We start from the raw sequence: 21,959 nt of genomic DNA, 5'->3' as shown, positions 1-21,959 counted from the left end.
GGACCTTAGTGGTTGAGGAACACAGTGGAAGGAAAGTTTTCACTATTACTATTTATTTTTTTGTTCAAATATTTATTGGTCTCCTTCAGTGTGCCAGGCATGGTCCAAGGTGCTGGGATATAACAAAGAATAAGACAAAGTCCCACAGGAAGCTCACAGTCTAATGGCAAATGACTGAGTAAACTGAGGCACAGAATGGTAAATACGTGAATTCTCATTTCTACCAATGAGGTAGAAATGGCTAGATACCTGGAAATGTGGGAACAGAGCTGGAAAGAGGGCAGAGTACAACTCATTATAAGTAAAACCTCTTTGACTGAAGAGCAAGGTTGCTAGCCTCCAGAAATACATTGCAAAATCTGCTTGCAAAGAGCTTTAAAATAGTTTCCAATTTTCAACATCATTGAATTCATTTCTTGCAATGAGTCATTACCTAATTGAGTCATTACCTAATGGTGTTTCTGCACTTGGCTGTAAAACCTTGAGACATGCCACCAGTCTGGTAGAACAACAAAATTTGCAGGTAGTTTGAAATTAATAAGTATGACTCCAATTTTAGTATTGGGAATCATATTAAAATACTTTATTATATTCATGAGCTTTAAATGTGCAATGCATTTATGATACTTCTATAAGTAGAAATTTGAAAAGTTTCCCTTAACCCTCATTCAGAGGCTTTGAGTAAGTTACCAACACCGTGTAAATTAGAGTTTGTCGGTTACTTTCTACATATACATTATTTTGGCTGTAGAATGGTGAAGTTTCACATAGACATTTTTCATAAGTAATCTAAACATTATACAATTATACAAAGACATCACATTCCGATTCTTTGTCTACACCTATTCAATTTACAACAGTTACATGCAAACATGAATCAGAGTCAGGCAATTTCTTTTTATATACCACACATAATCCTTGAAGAAAAATTGTAGACTCCATGGAGAACTATCCATTTCAGGTCTGATTGTCTGTTTCAGTGACATTCTTCGCGATGAAGTTATTTCAGAAGGCAAGATGTCTATTTCACAGACAAAAAGCAGCAACTAATTATAAAGAGTTGCTCTCAAATGCATGAGCCATAATTATCCCATTAATCTAAGCATTAATCTGATTAGGAAAGAGACGCTACCTTTCTTAACAATGCTACTAACTGGGAACAAGACAACTTCAGAGATGATTTATTGCTCTGTGAATCAAATGTGATGCATTTAGGATGTCCCCCCAAAAAACTTAATACATGAATTCTCAAATCCTACAGGTAGTCGGTTGCTTACTTTGCTGAAGAGGATTTTCTTTTTCGTCAGGCTGTTTTGGAACTTGCTTTCAGATGAAGGGGCTCCTCCATCTTCAGGTGTTTTGTTTCTTGTGTCACCCTGTTCCACTTCACCTACCTAAACCTCACGGTGGTGCTCCTTCTATGCACTGTTATATAGAATGTTCTCTGGGAGCTGGAACATCCAATCTGGTTTCTGCAGGAGTTTTAACTGCACTAACAATCTGCTCAGGCAAGGCTTGAATGCTATGAATATCTTGATATATCACATATGTACTTTCATTTTTTTGGTCATCTGTTAATTCAAACAACTGCTGAGCACAATCCTTAATTAACTCATCCAAAGCATCTTCCATTGCAGATAAGTCAGAAAGTTCCTCCTGTAAGCTTCCTTTACTGGGGTATTGCTTCAAAATCACTGAGGTCATATCCTGATCCAACGAATATGGTTCTTAGAACTTTTTTTTCAACCAGGTCGAGTCCATCTAAGACATTGGAGATGTCATATACTCTTTGTTTTCACACTCCCAGTTTTGTTGCAACCTTAAGTCAAGAATATCTCCAGGTGAGGCTAAGCCTACTTATAATTGTGCCTAAGAATCACCCTAAGAGAACCTCTTTTATTGCTTGGATGTGGCCTCTCTAAGTCACCTCAGCAGGTAGACTTGCTGCCCTCCCCACTATGTGGGACATGACTCCTAGGGGTTTAAATCTCTGTGGCAACGTGGGACATGACTCTGGGGGATGAACCTGGACCCGGCATCATGAGCTTAGGAAAGACTTTCTGACCAAAAGGGGGAAGATAAATGAAACAAAATAAAGTTTCAGTGGCTGGGAGATTTCAAATGGAGTTGAGAGGTCATTCTGGAGGTTATTCTTATACATTATATAGATACCCCTTTTTAGTCTTTAATGTATAGAATAGCTAAAAAGAAATACCTGAAACTGTTGAACTACAACCCAGTAGCCTTGATTCTTGAAGACAATTATATAACTATATAGCTTATATGGTGTGACCATGTGATTGTGAAAACCTTGTGACTCACACTCCCTGTATCCAGTGTACGGACAGATTAGTAGAAAGATGAGGACAAAAATTAAATGAGTAATAGTGGAGGAAAGAGGGGAATGGGATGCTTTGGGGTGTCCTTCTTACTTTTATTTTTGTTTTTATTCTTTTTTTTTTTTTTAAATAATGAATGAATTCAAGGGCTGATTCTGGTGATGAATGCACAACTATATGATGGTACTGTGGGGAACTGATTGTACACTGTGGATGATTGTATGGTATGTGAATATATCTCAATAAAAAAAAATACCTCCAGGATCAGATCTGACAAGATCCCTACTTTTTTGAGTTAAATAAACCAGTGATACATCAAAAGGAGGTCTCTTCACTTTTAGAGCTTGCCTCATGGACATATTGAAACTTGTCTTCTAAATTAATCCTTATTTTTGATGGCCAGAAGTTACTGGGGCGGCAGGGGGAGAGGAAGGCCCAGAGCTCCTCAGGCTGCCAGAGCCGCCATCTGCCACATGCATATTACTAATTATACTGAAACAATGATCAACAATGAGAATGTCTCACCTATGCAAAAAGAAATTAAGGTTAAAAAAAGTAACGGATTACCTGGGAAAGTAACTCAATACTAATTCCCAGGCCACTCCCAGGGGAGATTCTGATTTAACAATGTTGGTGTAGGCATAGGGGGGAATCTGTTTTTTTACAAGTTTCCTGGAGGGCTCTTAAGATTAGGCTAATTTGGGTGGCACCACCCTAACCCAACCTTCCCCTTTTCCAAGGAGTAGCAAGAAAGGCCCAGCGAGGGGAAGTTTCCGTCTCCAGAGCACCCAATGTGTCAGGGGCAGCGTGAGTCCAGAGCCCAGGCATGGACTGGAAATGGGGACAGAGACCCAGGAAAAGATGGGAGCCAGCTGCGCCCACAGCACGGCAAAGGAGAATTCTCCCACCCAACGGATCCCACTGCCCCGCCCACCCCAGGGCTTCTCCACGCTGCTTTGCCTCCTTGGTCTCCACCCCAACATCCTCAGCCCCTGGGCTCAAACCCCCCAGCCACCATCAGCTAAGACCTTAATCTTAATTAATTAAGACTTTATTCTCAGCTGATGGCTGGCTCACAGGCACCCCCGGCAGTCACCCCAGATAACATGGGACGGGACAGAAGATCCCGTTTTTTTGTTAGTTCTGGTATGAAAAGTCTCATCTATTACTTTTTGCTTCATCACAGGCTGCAGTTTCACGGAGAAGAGGTGAGGGTGGGAAGGTGGGGGTTCAGGCGAGAGGGTGAAGGGAAAGAAAGAAAAGCAATTTCTCCCCTGGTGCTTTGCCGTTGACATCGGATAAGTTTGGCTGCAATTAACTTCCTTGGTGTCTCCTGTGTCACCGAACCTGCCTTTTACACACATAATTAACTGTGTGTTTTCGGAATGGCAAATCATGTCCCCTGTCTGAAAAAACCAACGCAGTCCCCAGACAAATTGAACCAAGTTCTCAGGGAGTTTTTCACTTCGATGAAAGTGAAGACTGGCATATATCAGAGGTGCAAATCTCCTTAACTCGTGTGACCACAGACGGGGATGCGGCAGACTCTACACCTCGAATTATGTCTTTAAGTGCTCGTTGGAGACACTCGTAATCAGGTTTTATTACTGGTCTCTCCCCCAGCATAATGAACTTTGATGAAATAATGAAACAGCCCTGGCGCCTGAGCAGTCGGGCCGGCGTCCTTGCCAGCCAAGACCTCCCATGACTACAATAGCTGGAGCTGGGAGCCTGGCTCCAAGCGCAGCGGGGGGTGGGGGTGGGGGGAGCCTGGCACCCCGCCCTTTGTGCCCCACCTCCCAGCTCCATGCCCCGCCCCTGTGCTCCAGAAATGCCAGGGCCAATCAGAAACCGGGAACAGGCCAGGAAGCCAGGCTCACGGAATCACATAACAGCAACACTGGGCAGGAGGTGGGCGGACTGGGCTGGAATGGATGGATCCTATTGCAAACACCCCTCTCTCCTTGGCCCATGGGGGAAACTGAGGCCCAGAGAGGGAAGAATGACTCATCCAAGGTCACACAGTGGCAGAGAGGGGTTAAACCCAGGTTCCTGTCTCCCTTTCTAATTTGTTTCCTTGGCTTCTGTGTAGCTGTCTCAGCCAGTGATTCCCAACACTGTGGAAGTTGGAAAATTCAGATTCCTCAGCCCTACCCCTGAGATACTCAGTCCCTCAGTGCTAGGGATCTGTGCTTCCCTAATAATTCTGATGATCACCCAGATGTGGGGAAGCGCCCATGGGTGAAATCAGAGGTGGCAGAAGTTTTAAAGTCCTTGCTGGAGGTTGATTGCTGTTTCTCCTCAAAGCATGGGCATGGGCTTGGCAGCAGCTGCCAGGCCTGGGACCTGCTGAATCGGAATCTGCATTGTAGCACAATCCCCAGTTTGAGAAGCGCTGCAGGATCCACTCAGTGTAGCTCCAAGTATGTGTCTGAGGATATACTTGGCTCCTTCTGCCATAAGCCAACTTCCATGGGGGTGCTGTGCCCTGCAAAGAGGTGAGATTATCCCCCATTTCACCACTGGGGAAACTGAGGCTGGAGAAATGACTAGAAAATTCAAATCAAGGCCTCCCAAATCCCCTTCCCTCTTGCACGTGTATATATAGTAGATGCTCAAGTGAAATCTCAGCTGTAAATTGTGTTTTCCAGCTGATTTGTTGTGAGGACTTTCAAGGAGCATCCCAATTCCCTTGGATATCAGAATTGAATTAATCTGTTCTTCCAAAAGCAAAACTAGGTCGATGGAGGGATTTCAAACACCTTGGGAAAGAAGCCTTCATTTCCTTGTGTTATATTGTCCATAATTTATTTTTAAATGCACTATAAACAGTGTGATGAGTATATATGTGAGTTGATTTTTTTTATTATTTTTTAAATAGCTTTATCAGGCATGTTTTCCATATCCCATAATCTGCTCATTTCAAGGGTACATTTCAATGATGTTTTAGTAAACCTACAAAGTTTTGCACCACCATCACCATAAATTAATTTTAGAGCATTTTGATTATCCCAGTAAGATCCCTCAGGGCCATTTACTATTAGTTGCTGCCCCCCCACTACCACCAAGCAACCACAAATTTGTTTCTTTCCTGATAGATTTGCCTCTTCCGGACATTGCATATAAATGCAGTGGTTTCTTGCGTCTGATTTCTTTCACTGCACGTGTTTTTTTGAAGTTCATCCATGTCGTAGCATATACTGATGACTTAATCCTTTTTACTGCTGAATAGGATTTCTTTCATGGCTATTTAGCATTTTGTCTGTCTGAGATAGGTCTATACCCAGGGGGAGATAGTTACTATTTGAAAGACTTTAATCAGGAATCCATGCTGTAGGGGTGCTTCAAATATTCTTATCTAAATCTGCACCAGATGGTTTGCTATTTAGAATAAGGGATGTTGGGGATACATTTTCCTTTGATGAAGTGAGTGCTGCTCAGAAAACATGGAGAGCTAGAGGCTGCACAGGCTCTGAGGTTCCCTTTGGTCTCGTGCCCCCACCTGGTAAGCATGGACTCTGCTATCTGATTCAAACAGGAGTGTATGGAAGCATCTGCCTTGGAATGAACCTTGCCTGAAAAGACAGAGAGCTAGGACTTCAATTCTTTTATAGGAACTGGCTATCTGTTTTTGCTTGTTTGCCGTTAGGTGACTCCCCCCCCCCCCCCCCCCCATCTGCTAACGAATGATGGGCATGTGACAAAACCCACTCTGACTTGCTTTCTTTATACTATACCACCCAGGAGTGAAGTTGTGGCAAAGGGTGAATACAGCTCCCACCTCCATAGTCCCTTCCCCACCAGCCCCAACCAGTGTTAATAAAAGAAGCTATCTGATGACTAGTTGTAAGACCTTAAAAAGTCATTTACCAAGTGCAAATTCCTGGATCCTGGACATAAGGGTGTGGTCGATGTGATTATCACCAGCACTTGAAATCTGGCATGGGCACATGACTGGTTCTGGCCAATAAAATGCCAGCAGGAGTGCCATGTGTCACTTCTAGTCCACGCATTTCATGGCCAGGGCTTGACTCTCCAGCCCTGTCCTTCCCTGCCATGGTGAGGCCGAAGCCATGTGTTGAGAAGCCACATAAGATGAAGGTAAATCTGTCAGCCTGGGTCCCTGACTGATTACACTGGGGAGAACCCCCTGCCAATCTGTGATGAACATACATGGGCAAGAAACATACCCTCATGGCTTGAAGTCACCAGGATCTGGGGATTGGTTGTTATTGCAGCGTCGCCCAGCCTAATCCTGACTGACTAAAAAGATCAGTAAACTCAAACCTGGTTGCTAGACACATGGAATGGGTCATCCAATGGGGAAGTCAGATATCAGTGAGACTATTCAAAAAAAAAAAAAAAAATGGGGAGCTACAAACCGTGATAAGCGCATGGTGTCTTCAGAGAGTACAAGAGAGGCTCCTGTGCTGGTCTTGAGGAATCAAGAAAGGCTTCTCTAAAGAAATAAAATTTGAGCGAAAACTCCCAAAGGAGATGGGGGGTTCTCCTGTGGAGGCAATACCAGAGTTCTAAGTGCCTTTCACCATGGAGCTTGGAGTCCTTCCCAAGTGTACCCACACATCTCTGGCCCCCCTGCCCCCTAGAGAGAGGAAACAGGGGAGCACAAGGCACTGCATCTAGCCTGTGGCTCAAGGAGACAGATGTCCTGTACCTGGGCCCTGGACGCTCCACTCCTCTCGTGGCCTGAGTCCCTTCACCCCTGGCTCCTGTGCCTTCAAGTTTTTACTGAGGGAAGTGAAGGATCAACCTGCCACTTTCATATTTTTAACGACAATGGAAAGTTGTCATACACACATATGATAATAATAGTGTTTTGTCTTTGCGCTCTAGAGTTGACAAAACACTTTCACCCACATTAAAATGCTTCACATATATTAAAAATCCTCCAATGGCTTCCTGGCTCGTTTAGAATAAAAGGCAATTCCTCAGCAGGACAGATGAGGCTTCTAGGAGGCAGGCTCCATTCACCTCTCCAACACCTCCTCCTTCCCCCCATCTCCTTCTTCCCCCAACTCTTCTCTTTCCCTATCTCCTCCCTCCCCACCTTCTTCCTCCCCTCCCCCACCTCTCTCCCCCACCTCCTTCCACCCTCACCTTTCTCCCCTCATCTCCTTCCTCTCCCCAATTCCTTCTTTCCCCCAATTCTTTCCTCTCCCCCTTCCCCCCACCTCCTTCCCCCCCACCTCCTTCCTCCCTCTTCCTCCACCTCTTTCCTCCCCCTCCTCCTCCCTCCCCCACCTCCTCCCTCCTCCCCCCAGCACGCTGCTACCCCACACTGGCAGCCTTGCAGTTTCTCTCACCAGCCCCATGTGCACCTCAGGGCCTTCGTCCATGCAATTCCTTCTGCCTAAAACGCTCATTCCATCCATGTTTGTTTCTTCCAAGAGAAGTTTCCTTGCCCCTGAATTAAGTTGCTTTTCCTCTCCCCGTGAGTATTTATTATCTTTATTGCATGCACCAGTATTTACTGTTAATTATTTATTTTTGGATTGTCCCCCTTCCCAACCAAACTGTGAGATGAGAGACTTATTTGTCTTGTAAATCCAAAGCCTAGAATATCTCATTAGATTGTCCCCCTTTGAGGGATGCATTATCCCTATTCCCACTTGTGAAGAAAGAGTAGTGAAATGGCTCACCCATGATCCTGGGGCTAACAGTAAAACAAGAAGGACACACGTGAGCTTCTGGCTCCTAAGCCTGTGGCCTTTTCCAACCAACAAAGCCAAGCCTCCCTGTCCAGTATCTTGTACCCTGGGCTTCTGTTTCATGGAGAACTTTTCAACTAACAATCACATTGCAACAGAGCTGATGGACAAATTTGCACTAAAAGGTGATTGACTAACAGGTGACCACTTTTCTGTAGCCCTTCCCAGGAGTCCTTGCATTTTAGCAAATAGTGAGAGCAACACAGGCCTCAGTACAAGCCAATGATCCCCTTGCTTCACTACTCACTGTTAAGTCTAGTCTGAATGAAGCCGACTCCAAAGAGGTCATTATTACCCAGAAGCCACTGCACAGAAGGTTTGCTCCGTCCAAGCCCGTGGCTGGGGCAGTGAAGGCCAGGCCTGGGTGGCCTTTAGTTCCAGGCTGCTCATGCACTGAGGGCCTCAAATTTAGACTCATCAGCAAACAAGGTACCACCCTGTCCCTAAACCTGGTGGGACAGTGCTCACTACACTGCTTCAAACTTCTGGTCCATTTCTGGATCACCCAATATTTCTTAAATCCACCCATCATCTTATGAACAACACACATTACACTGTAACATCCTTGATTGTTCAAGGGAAATGAACATCACAATACTTGTAACCCAGATTTGACATTTTCTCCACATTTTAAGATCAAAAAATTGTGTATGACCTGAGCCTTGCTCCATTTCTGAGAGACCCAAAAAGAAAAGGGCAGCGCAGACTGTGAAGTCATTCGGGGTGCCAGCTTCTGGCGTTGGAAACAAGGATCCATTTTTTAGAGGGAAAACAGAGCCCCAAATGGGAAATGGCTCATCCTGGGTCACAGGGCTGAACAAGGTCCAAGACTGGAACCCGACCTCCTTTCGATCATTCCTAGGACCCTGAGGTCGTTTTCTTACAGTTCCAAGAACCCGGATGGGGAAGAGCCCAAAGCCTCGGCTGAGCACCTCGCCCCGCCCCCGCCCCTCGCCCCGCCCCCGCCCCCTGCGGGCAGGATCCGTGCTCTCTCCAGTTGAACTACCGGGAGCTGCAGAACAATCTGGGGTTGTTGTCTGTAGCTGGAAGAGAACGCTGATAAGGAGATTAGGTGACTAATTCTGCTCTCTGGCCTTACACAATGCCAGCAGGTAACTCATTTGAAGCTTAATGGCTGGATGTAATCATGAAGGAGACCTGCAAAGTAGTTGAAGTCAGGCTAGGAGAGATTGAAGGCCGATCAGGGTTTTCAATGGGTGGGTGGAAAAAAAATTCAGTGACATGTAGAAATATGTCTTTATGTACCAATACTACAGATCATGTACAGTCACATGCCTGTGAGAGGGAAGATCCAAAGAACACAAGAATCAAAAAAGATCTTGGAGTTCATCTAGTATTACCCACCTTGTTTTACAGATGGGGAAACTGAGGCCGAAACAAAGGACAGGACTTGCCCAAGATCTGGCTTCCATTAAGACCTGTTCTCTAGTCTTAGAAGGAGTTTTTCTGGCATCATTCACTTGCCACACTTAATGTACAGTCATGGCAAAATTTCTCTCTCCCTGTGGATTTGTTTGTCCATCAGGGCCAGCCATGGCTGCTGAGAAATGAAATATTTCCCCACATAGGGATGGGGGTTACAAGTCAGCAGCAGGGGCCAGGCAGGTGGAATGCACTGGTGAAGCAGAGAAGCCAGCAGGGTGTGGTGCATTTGGGAGTGACAGGGACTGTGGTTTGATTGCAAGAACATACTGGGTCTCAAGGGAACAGCTGTCACTTGCACCAGGCAGACGTGGGAAAGGAGCTTTAAGAAAATCCAGAAACCTAAATGTTCTAGGCAAAATCTCTACATTTTTTCATGTAAGCCACTATTTAAAAAAAAATTTTCAATGCTGTGATCCTATACCTTCCAGTTTGTGACTGCTGATCATTTCATAGATGGGAACACAGAGATCCAGAGAGAAGAAAAAGAACTCAAGTCTCATGTTTCCTGTACAGTGTATTTTTTTTCCATTACACCACTGTGTGTATGTGTGTGTGCACATGCAGGTGGGTACAATCCAATAAAGAACCAGAGCTCTACATACTGATATTTATAGCCATGCATTGTAGAGAGTAATCTCTATCCACATTATCAGTACAGCTGCAGCTGGCTATAAATATTTCCATGCGTTTGCTCACTTTTCACCCCAGATTCCACATGCATCCACTGCACCAGGCTCCTTTACATGTATTTTCTCATTTGTATCCTTAACCCTGGAACAGGGGAAACTTATGTAATATTATTGTCCCCATTGGACAGAAGAGGAGACTGAGGCTCAGAGTGGTGCACTGACTAGTCCAAGTTCACATGGAAATGAGAGGTAAATTCAAACTCCAGATTCTCAGTCCAGTGTTCTTTTTCCCATGCCACTCTGTTTTGCATTTTTCCACTTCATGGCATGTAGGGCTTGCTTCTTCTCAGTCCTGTTTTTGGCCCCTTGGGGTAGCCTGAGCAGATGAGCATGGGCTCCTCCTCAAACCAAGACAGAACCCCCCCTCCCCCCCGGAGAGACTAGAAGGCAGCAGGGCTTGGAAGGGAGTTGAGAGAAAATCCACGCCTTTTCTATCTCATGACCTTGAAGCACAGTTTCATTATTCTCCAGAATTCTCCCTTAAGATATGGATCTGTTTAATAAGAAATGATCATCATTTTAACCTGTTAATGCCTCCTTACTTCTCTATGGGACTGAAGCTGTAGTTGCAATCTTCAGTACAAATTATCCACAAATTTCTAGATATTTTCAGAATCTGGGCAAAATCTCAACATAAACTCCTAAGGAAGGTGCTTGGTCCAGCTTTTTCCTAATGTATTCTTAGAACCTGGTACAAAGCCTTTGTTGCTTCCCCTGTATAAGGGAGGAGGAAGGAAGGAAGAAAGTGAGGGAGGGAGGAAAGGAAAAAGGGAAGGAAGTATGAAGAGAAATTTACAAGTGTGTTTGCCCAATCCTTAGAATTAAACCCTTAAACATTAGGGCAGCAACTGGGTATCTGCAAGGATCTAAAACATTGTGGATAATTCATTTCAAAGAATTCTAGCTTCAGTTACACTCCATAGAGAAGTGGGGAGAGGAAGAAATAAAGGGTTAAATTGTTATTACCTCTGAGTTTAACTGTGCCATTCCTTGGACAAGCTATTTGATCTTTCTGAATTTTGATTTGTAGAAATGGAATATGTATAAAACCACCTGCTTTATATGATCACTGGGAACGGGGAAAATGCATGTTGTACACGAGGCATAGAGTAGGAACGTTACAAATAGGATTTATTGACAGACCTCACGATTATGCATCTTGCCCAGGCTTGTGGGCCATACACTTCCAAAATGTGTTTTTCGTACTGACAAAAAAAATTGAAAAAAAAATTGAACCCCTCCCTCCCACACACATCTCACTACCTGAGAGTAACTCAGTTTACTGTTACCTACTCCCTTCTAGTCCTCACCCCAAAACAGATATATTTTACCTAGCTGCAACTGCATCTTACATGCATTGTCATCAAAATTGCTGTGTTCCCCTCTTCTCATGGTCCTGTCATTCTTATTCAACGATGTTACACTTCCATGCTGTTAAAACAAAGTGTCATTTGCAAAGTATTCTTCATTTTTGGTCACGATGTACTACAATTTCCTTGGCCAGCCCCTCAAATTGTTTGGCAAAGGCTTCTCTAAGGAGGGGAACTCCTAGCAGAAAGGGAACCGTGCAAACCTGCAGAAATGGATTGTCTTCTATAGCCACATGGAGTCGGGAATTTCACTTCCCCACGAGGTTTGCACGTGACTAAAGGATCTGGAAACAGCCAGGCCCACAGTGGTCAATGGAGGTATCCAGAAGCCCTGGTGCCCACTGAGACCCACTTCTCAGCCTGCTAGCTCATCCAGCCCCCACCCCCAAACCTTGCCTAATTCCAGCAACGCGCGGCAGGAGCACAGCAGAGATATCCAGTGGGAAACTTTTTTTAAAACAAATTTTGTTTAACCTCCTCTGTGACCCAGAGAGTAAATCCATTCCTAAAATACACTCAATTTCTGTTTATTTAAAGAATGTTTGCTTATTTGGTGCCTGCTTGAGTGGAACTGCTGTTCTTAATTCACTTCATTGTAAGTGTTAACTTGACAGGATTTGCTTGGCATCTTTAATTCTTGAAGTTTTTTTTTTTTTTTTTGCCTCCCCCCTTTTCTTTTTTCTATTTTTTTGAGGGCGGCAGCAAATACCAATATAAGGGCCTGCCCCAGCTCCATGCTGGTCATTAAAGGTCTTATACTGCCCTGTACAATATGGGAGCCACTAGCCAGCCACATGTGGCTATTGAGCATTTGAATGAGGCTAGTCCAAATAGAGGTGTGCTGTAAGCATGCCAGACTTTGAAGACTTAGTACCAAAAAAAGTAAAATAGCTCATATATCAATTTCTGTATTGATGACATGTTGAAATGATATTTAGATACTTTCAATTAAATTAAAATATATTATTACAATTAATTTCATCTGTTTCTTTTTACTTTCTTAGCATAGCTAATGAAGAAATTAAAATTGCACATGGAGCTTGCATTCTGTTTCTATTGGACAGCACCGCTTTGCCTCTCTGGACTGGCCATCAGTCATCACAGCTTCTTCCATCAGATTTGCGGGAAAGCCAAGCCTCAGGCAGCAGCTTCCGCCTGAACAGGCTGCAGTCAGAGCTGTGGGAGAGGAAGAGAAAGATCATTTGCCAATGAGATCCTTTTTCCTTCCCCATATATCCCTCCCTTTTTAATTTGGGTTTGCACCTCCTCCCCCAAGCCAAGAAGCCCATTTTCAACCCACTGTTTCCCCCTACTGCACATGCAGTGCCTGCCAATTAGGCTCTCCTTATTTTTGTCTCACGCCCTCGCAGACACCAACTCAGGCTAACCTTCCAAAGGTGTCAGGAGAGGTGGACGGGAAGCCGAAGGCCTGTGCTGGTGTTTGTGGGATGTCAGACATCTGTGCTGCTGGAAAATTTTGAAACAACTCTGATTTCTTTCTCTTCTCAGCATCCGTCCAGCTGTTTGGCATTGGGTACTGGCTGCCTCTGCTTACTTGAGAGTGTGTGATAGAAGCTATGTTTACACAACTGGAAAACACGAGACGGTAAGTAATTGGAGGCATGTTCTTAGAGACCCCGGTGGCTCACCATCTTCGACAAGCTGTTGCGTTAGGATGAGCAGGCAGAAATGAGTCGCTGGAGGGAACATAGCAAAAGGGTTTCAACTGAAACTAGGCTGCTACCAGCCTCTGAAGGTCCTTCTATCAATTTCAGGATTTGCCCTGGCTTGTCATGTATTCAAATCCTATTGGCAGACATCGTCTTTATCTGTCATCCTGACTCAGAGTGCGGTTCACAGATCAGCAGAACTCACATCTCCTAGGAACTTGTAGGACATTCAGAATCTTGGAACCCATCCACCCGCCACGACCTTACTGAATCAGAATCTGCAGATCCCCAGGAAATAGGCAAACACATTATAGTCTGAAAAGCACTTCCTTTAAGGTTTCTCCAGGATATCTCTGATAATCCTCCTCTGGATATATCGGATCCCCTTCCCAGGCCCCCAACTACCTACTACCTACCCTATGTCCCAAAGTTGGAACAGACCTCGTGGGGGAAGGACAGCAGCGACGTGCCCAACAGAGCACACTGTGGGAGATACACAGTACAATGCATTATGATTTGACCCAGAGAAAACTGTAGACCCAGAAGCAATGAGCACTTGCTTGTGAGCTCTCTCAACCTTCCCACATGAAGATCAGGTCCAGAGGCAAACACCACACCTGTTTCATTTTCCTCTTTACCCTGACTTCTAGCCTAAGGTCTGACACACAATAAGAATACAATAGACTGTATGGAATGAGTCAATCACCTAAGCCTCAGTTTCCTATCAGTAATGTGTAGATTCTCGCCTGATGGTTCGCAGTGAGCCAATGAGAAACAGGCGAAAGTCAAGAAATCTGAGCCGGACACATGGCGGGCGCATGGGAAGTTGTTTCTGAGCATGTTCATTGCATGCCCACTGAGTGAGTAAATGAGGTCCTGCTTCAGCATGCAAACACTCAGGGTAAGCAAGAATCCTGTTCTTGGAGCTTTTGTTACAGAGTCCTCTGGGCCTTCTCATAGGCTTGGTAACAGCCACCAGCTGTCTGGGGCTCTTGGCTCCCACAGAGTGCTTCCCAGTGCTCATTGCAAACCCATAACAACCCTGGAAGATACCATTACTTTACTATTATTATTATTATTATTTTATAGATGAAGATTAATCGAGACTCAAAACATTCAGTGCCTTGCCTATCTGAAGAACACCCAGCTAATAAAAGGATGGAGCCCACTCTGGACATTTTTTTCCTCACTTCAATGTCTTCTACCATCCCTGGGTGTGTGCACATGTGTGTGTGAACACATGGGTGTGTGTATGCATGCACCACGCACACGCAGGGATGGAAGGGTGGGAGGATGTGCTGGCAGAGCTCTTGGGTGTCCCTCGAAGTCAAACTTCTTTCCAGGTCATCAAAGTTTACACTTGAGTAATAGCACACGCATAATTAACTGAACAAATATAATGAATCTATCTACAGTGACATGATAGTTGGTGCCGAATCCTATTAAAGCACATTTAATTAAAAATGCATTAAACCTTCAAGCTTCTGAACACGCCCTGCCCTTCTTCAAAGCCTCCCCCTCCATTAAAGTCTTCCACAGTATTAACTGTGAGTCAGCCTGTGACCCTGTGGGCATGACCTGGTGAAGCCAAGTGGCTCTTAAATGCCTGCACCAGTATATCACAAGCACTAATGGATTTAAATCAGGGAGAGTAATTCCATTCATTTGACTTCTCATTTCAGAAACAACTGTCATGCTCAGCTTAATTGCTGGTGATGGCTGATGGTTCTAGGAGGTTGGAGCCTCCTGAAGCTGGTTGGTGGCCAGTCATCAATTATTTGGGCTACTGTGCAATGGGGATATGAGGATGATTCAAGTCTACAGACAACAAAATGGTCCCTGTTTACCATGAGTTTCTGTCTTCTCGGTCAGCCAAGCTGCTCCAGACGCTGGAGACAGCGAGATGCGAGATGCGTGGGAAGCTGGCCGGCTGCAGATCCTGGCTCCATTCCCTGCTGTGAGCAAACACTGTTTCACCTGTTGGAGTGCCTTTCCCCTCACTCTTTGCCTAGTTCATTCTACCTGCTCTCCAGATACTGACTGAATGAATGGATAAATAAGTACATGCGAGGAAATGGCCAAGAGTCTCCAAGGGGGGAAATCGAACACCTTTACAACTGGGAAGCACTGACGCTTTTGCAAAAGGGTTTGCAGGCATATGGTGACCCTGATTGGCTTCTTACCATCCATTCTCCCTTCACAGACATTTTTCCAAATGAGGGATCTGAGGCTCAGAAAAGGAATGGCCTGACATTATTAAGAGCAAAGTCAGGATTTGAACCCCCAAATTTCTTGCCACAATATCATGCTGCCGTTGGATGAGCACATTACTTAGTCAGTGGCTGATTCATTAGGACTAGCATCTGCCCAGGCAGAGAGAGAGAAACTCTGCCTTGGAGCAGCACACTGTGGGGAAAGAAGGGGGAGATGACCTGTAGGTACAATCTGATTGGACCTGCAAAAAGGGGGGCAGGGCAGCTGCTCCTGCCACTGGTACATGCTGAGCAGGGTCAACTTCACGAGGGTGCAACTTGTGTTTAGAAGGGTCCCGCACTTGGTTGGATGCTCTGCTGCCGCCATCTTGAAATTCTTAATTTTCAAACAAGGAAGCCACATTTTCATTTTGTACTGGGCCCCAGCAAATTACGTAGCCAGTCCTGGTGCTGAGGGCAGATCCTTGGGTATAAGTACTACCCAGCTCCCATCAGAGATGCCCCCAGAGTTGACCCCACTCTTCCCTGATTGACCAAATGCCTTACCAGGAAGGCTTGTTTTCCTTGGGAAAGGGCATTGTCATGTCTGTCTTCCCTGGCAAAGCAGCCAGCATAATAGGAGATACTCAATAAATGAGAGGAGGCAAAGGGTCCTAGTAGCCATGACAGCCTCCTGGTGCATCCCTGGAACCATTGCAGATTGCTGTAGCAGCTGTTGGAATTATCAGTCTTTTTAGCTCCGATCCCAACTGCATGATCAAGGACAGCATTTCCCAAACTTTGTTCTGCAGAACATTCTCCAACTAACAGAAAGTGTCCTGTGGTCACATTAGTTTAGGAAATGCCGCTCACTCTGTCCTCACTAGCAGTCACAGAGCACATTAGAGTTTTCAAGGCTCTGAGTTCTGCAACAAAGACATATTTTTACTTTGGTGAATCCAGCCTTTCTCAAACTTATGTGATGAAGGAACTCCTGTTTTGTTTTGTTTTGTTTTGTTTTTTCTTTTTTACTGATACACTTATTCACATCCCAAGGAACATTTAATTTAGTAGACAGTTGTCTGGTCCCAAAATAGTGGAGATGAATACATGGGCAGAGGAATCCAGTAGCCTTGATTCTTGAAGATGATCATATAACTATATAGCTTATACAGTGTGACCATGTGATTGTGAAAATCTTGTGGCTCACATTCCCTTTATCCAGTGTATGGACAGATGGGTAGGAAAATGGGGACAAAAAGTAAATGAATAATAGAGGGGAGGAGAGGTGTGTGGTGTTTTGGGTGTTCTTTTTTACTTTTATTTTTATTCTTATTTTTATTTTTTGGAGTAATGAAAATGTTCAAAAATCAATTGTGGTGATGAATGTACAACTATATGATGATATTGTGAACAACTGATTGTGCACTTTGGATGATTGTATGGTATGTGAATATATCTCAATAAAATTGCATTAAAAACAAAAAAAGAAGTAGGCAGAAAAACATGAGATAACAGCAAAGAGAGGAAGAGAGGAAGATTCTTGCAAAGTCAGATCTCCATGGACCTAAATCCATTTCAGTAACTACTAACTTGGACAGTTTTTCTTTTATTTTTGTCTGTCTTTTACCCTGGTTATGTTAAAAAATACAACAAGCCAGTGACTCAGTAAGATTATTTTAGACTTCCTGGGGATTACCCCAGCAACAGGGGATTTAGCTCTGTCTGTAGGGTTAGTAGACAACAGATTAGGATAGGAGATTTCAACAGGGCTGGAGATTTAACAAATACTCATGAACAAATGATATCACATCGAACAAAGTCATCAGACTATCAAGTGCATAAATCAGACTTGTGCTTAGACATACAGAGATCAGCTGCAAAGGGCAACCTAATCCTGCAGAACTTCAGCTAAAATGACTGATGTGAAACATGGACGGAAAAATGGAAGGAAGCCCGCCTTTGCGGAAACTCTTGAAACAGCTTTGACGCAGAATGAACTTGGCCGGCTATCCCAAGTCATCCATCTTCCCAGAGAAATGAAATCTTGAAGCTTACATAGCAGATGAGAGCTTTCTAGATGGGCCAGCTGAGGGTTGAGAGGTTTGAAGGGACTCACTTTACTTATAAGGGATAAAGCTAGATCTCAGGTCCCCATTTTTAAATTTAATTCCCTATGTTTGCATTAGTTGCTGTCAGTATCTCTCCCAAATCCCCTCGGCACTCAACAGCACCCAGAGATACCTTCTTCTTGCAAACACTGGTGACCCTCTTCCTTTGGGCTCCCTGGTTGCAGAAACTTGGTGCTCTGCTTGTAGAGTGGATCAGAGGTGCTGGGAGTGTAGACCTTAAGCTACAGGGATGGGAGATGGTGGATAAGCCTCTGAAGCAAGTTCTACACAGTCTCCCAGAGGTCCCCTGTGAGATTGTGCTCCAATTGCCCACCTCAGTCACCTGTTCATTTAGGCATCTGTGCCAGTTTGGATGTATTATGTACCCTAAAATGCCATGTTCTTTAATACGATCTTGTGGGGGCAGACGTATTAATGTTGATTAGGTTGGTATCTTTGGATTAGGCTATTTCCATGGAGATGTGACCCACCCAACTATGGATAATACCTTTGAATAGATTATTTCCTTAGAGGCGTGGCCCTGCCCATTCAGCGTGGGTCTTGATTGATTTGCTGGAGTACTTTAAAAGAGCCACGCAGGCCCAGGTGCTTGCTGCAGCTTAGAAAGGTATTGAGGAGACAGCCGTTGAAAGCAGACACTTTGCTCCAGAGAAACTAAGAGAGGACAAATACCCCAAGAGCAACGTTTTGAAGAATGCACAGGAGCTGAGAGAAGAGCTGGAACACAACCCGGGATCAGCAAATGCCAGCCACGTGCCTTCTCAGCTGACAGAGATGTTCTGGATGCCACTGGCCTTCTTTCAGCGAAGGTACCCTATTGTTGATGGCTAGCTTGGACACTTTTATGGCCTTAAGACTGTAACTTTGCAGCCAAATAAGCCCCCTTTATAAAAGCCAATCCATTTCTGGTATTCTGCACGACGGCAGCATTGGCAAAGCGGAACAGCATCCGTTCTGGATGTCTTCCCTTCTCCGACCCTCTTCTCCACTCCCAAACTGATGTCCTTTCTCATATAAGCTACTGGCACCCAAATCCTTTTCTCAGGGCGGGGAGTGGGGGTGGGGGTCCCACTGAAAGCAACTTTCCTTGTATTATACTAACATGATTGAAGGAGTCTTTGCTCTGAGGTTCTCACTCCCATGACAAGGAGATTAGAGGGATGCCATCTCAAGCAGGTGGCTCCTTTGAACAGATTAAAAATGGTGTTTCCATTTTGGTCCCGTGGTTACAACAGCTGACTGTGGCCAAGGCAAGGAGATGCCTTCTTCAATCCATGACATTCATTGAGCTTCTGTGCTGAGCCTGTCCCTGTGCTGGGCAGTGGACGTGCAGACTGAGTCAGAGCCTGCCGGGCTAGCAGCGGAGACAGGTGCATGGACAGACAACTGCAGCAATCATTCCTTCCTTCCTTCATTTTTTTCATGCAGCACATCTCTAGTGAGGGTCTAAGTCGTGTCCAACACTGCCGGGAGTCCATCCAGCAAAAGAAACGTGGAACGGGCAAATTCTGTTTAACAAATGCCATGTGGGAAGAAGCTCACCATGTCAGGAACCCCATGGGAGGCTCTACCCAGGTTTAAGGGGTCAGAGATGACAGTTGCCAGGAAAATCACAGTTGCAAACCATGACCTGGATGTTTATCCTATTACTTGCTTGAGACTAAGAACATAAACACTAGAGTGTGGCTGAAATTTCTCTGAAATTGCATTGAGCTGGGGGAACTAGGATCTTGTGTGGAAGTGGAAATCATACACAAAGTCACAAAAAAAAGTTCTGATTTACCAGCAATCTGAACTATCAGAAGAATCAGAAGGCAAACCTACCACACTGCTTCATTCCGGTAGCCAAATCGGGAGGGGGTGGCCCTTCACCGAGTACATCTGAGGTGCCAGGCACACCATGGGGTGCTTTACACATTATCTTGCTTGATCTGCAGGTGGAGACTAGCCCTATTTTAAGCAGGCAGCCTTCAATAATGGCCCTAATCACCCCTCTTCCCGGTATCCATGCCCCCTGCTAATCCTCTTCCCTTAAACATCGGCCAGATCTGGTGACTCGCTCCTGACAAATTAAACATGGCAAAAGTGATGGGACGTCAGTTGCAAGGTTAGGTTATAAAAGCCTGAGACTTCCATCTTACTCACACACCCTTTCTCTTTCTCCTGCCCTCTTGCATGCATGCTCTGAGGAAGCCAGCTGCCACGGAGTGGCCACGTGCTAAGGATCTCAGGGTGGTCTCCAGACAACAGCCAGCAAGAAACTGGGACCCTCTGGCCAACAACCCACTAGGAGCTAATCTGCCAACAGCCACAGAAGGGAAGCTGGAAGCAGATCCTTCCCCACTGGAGCCTCAAAGTGGCAACAGCTCTGATCAGCATCTTTTTTTAAAAAAATTCAGTTTTATTGAGATATATTCACATATCATACAATCATTTGTGGTATACAAGCAACTGTTCACAGCACCATCATATAGTTGTGCATTCATCACCCCAATCTATTTTTCGAACATTTTCCTTATACCAGAAAAAGTAAAAATAAGAATAAAAAATAAAGTAAAAAACAACACCCCAAACATCCTCTGACCACCACCTTGAATGCAGACAAGAGAGACAGAGACTGACCCTGAAGCAGAAGACACAGCTAAGCTGGGCTCAGATTCCCGACCCACAGAAATGTGAGATAATAAATGACAGTGCTTCAAGACACTATGTTTTGGGGCACTTTGTTACCCAGCAGTAGATAACTAACACAAGGATGCAGATGTTCAGAGAGTAAGCATGTAATGAATGAGTGATGATGGGTGAGCATGGAGTCAATGAATGAGAGTAAGGATGTAATGAATGAAGCATGTCCAACTCCAAAGTGCCCTTCCTACCCCACTCATGGTCTTCCCCCAAAATATCTTCCTGGGTGAATAAAGTGGTTGGTGGGGACTAAACCACAATTCACCATTTTCAGCTGGTGCAGCAATGCCTGCTGAGAACTCAACGATTCTTGATGCCCAACAAGCTGAAGTGTTTTCCTGATGATATACATAAGAAAATAAAAAGAAAAAAAAAGCATGACTATTTATAGCCCAATGCTAAAACCGTTTTATTTAATTCAAACAATTTGGAAACCATGGTCTCCATAGGGGAGACAAGGTCAGCCACAGATAACTAAAGTATTCTTTCATTTAACCAACTCATTCTGTCCTTCTGGAAACTGAAAACAAAGGAGAGATTACAATTAGTCAGAAAACCCGTAATGCCTTCTTGATTCTCAGGATGAGGTTCCCTGTTTAATAAAGCTGTAATCTACATACCTAAGAAAATCCTGCTATGCAAGCTTACCCTAAAAAATCTAGGTCCCCAAATAAAAGCAAAGACTGGGCCCTAAGGCCTTGCAGAGAGATCCAAAGACCCTGCTGATTTCCAGCACTGGTGCCAACCTACACGTTGTTCCCAGACACCCGTCAGTCTGCGTTGACAACAAAAGACAGGAGAGCCTTATCTGCGGGCTGAAAAATGATGCTATTAGTAATCATCATCACAGCTGCCTTGTTCAGAGCACCTTAGATGTGCCGGGCTTTATACTTGGATGTTTTCTAGTTTGTCCACCAATGCAGTGTCATGGTGCTAAGTAGGGGCCCAAGAGCCAGAGATCTCCAGCTGGAATCCAGGCCTGCCTTGCCCAGCTTTGTGGCTTTGGTTGGTTTGGGGGCCTCTCTTGGTATGTTTCCTCACCTGTAAAATGGGATTATGCTATTCACTATCTCATAAGGTCCTTAGGAGGATTGAAAAGCATAAAGCACATAAATCAAGCAGCCCAGTGTCTGGTACAGAACCAACAGTAAATAAATGTGAGGAATTATTATTGGTTATTGTTGACACCTTCGTTATCTCCCATAATCGGCACGATGATCATGCCCGTTAGGATTCAGGGATGGGGAAATGGAGGCTCAAAGGATGACGGGCCCTAGATGGGAGACCCGGGATCCACTGCCAGGTGTATCTGACCCCAAAACTGATGGTATTTCCACTATCCCAGGCCTGGATACTGACAGCTACCATTTCTCTTTTGGTTTACAAGAGCCCTTGGCCTCATTGCTTTCAGCTCTCACTTGAATTTTTTCAGTTCTGGAATCCTTCTGCCTGGGTGGCTTTGGGCAGAAGCCAGAAGAGAGCATGTGAAGAAGTAAAAGATTTTGGGAAACCTGGGTGAGTAGCTGCTTTCTCCTTTTGATAATTTTCAATATAAGAACAGCTAGCTTATGAATGCATTGCCTTTAAATAAAGTTCCCATATATGGATTTGTGTAATCTTTACAACACCCCAGTGAAATGTCTGTTTTAGGATTAATTTTTCTGGTTTGAGTGAATGAATGGATGAATAAATTTTTTTGAGGGTCAG

The 21,959-nt window shown here is 44.6% G+C and overlaps 1 pseudogene; it reads right to left on the bottom strand.

Annotated features, from left to right (window-relative positions):
• Nucleotides 1-241: 241 nt before the first annotated feature.
• Nucleotides 242-13,032, bottom strand: LOC119507797 (annotated as a pseudogene).
• Between the last annotated feature and the right edge of the window lie 8,927 nt (nt 13,033-21,959).

This window comes from Choloepus didactylus, chromosome 13 (assembly GCF_015220235.1).
Source record: "Choloepus didactylus isolate mChoDid1 chromosome 13, mChoDid1.pri, whole genome shotgun sequence".
In the NCBI taxonomy this organism is placed as follows: Eukaryota; Metazoa; Chordata; class Mammalia; order Pilosa; family Megalonychidae; genus Choloepus; species Choloepus didactylus.
The sequence above is the reverse complement of the archived record's forward strand: the minus strand, read 5'-3'. Positions and strand labels throughout refer to the sequence as shown.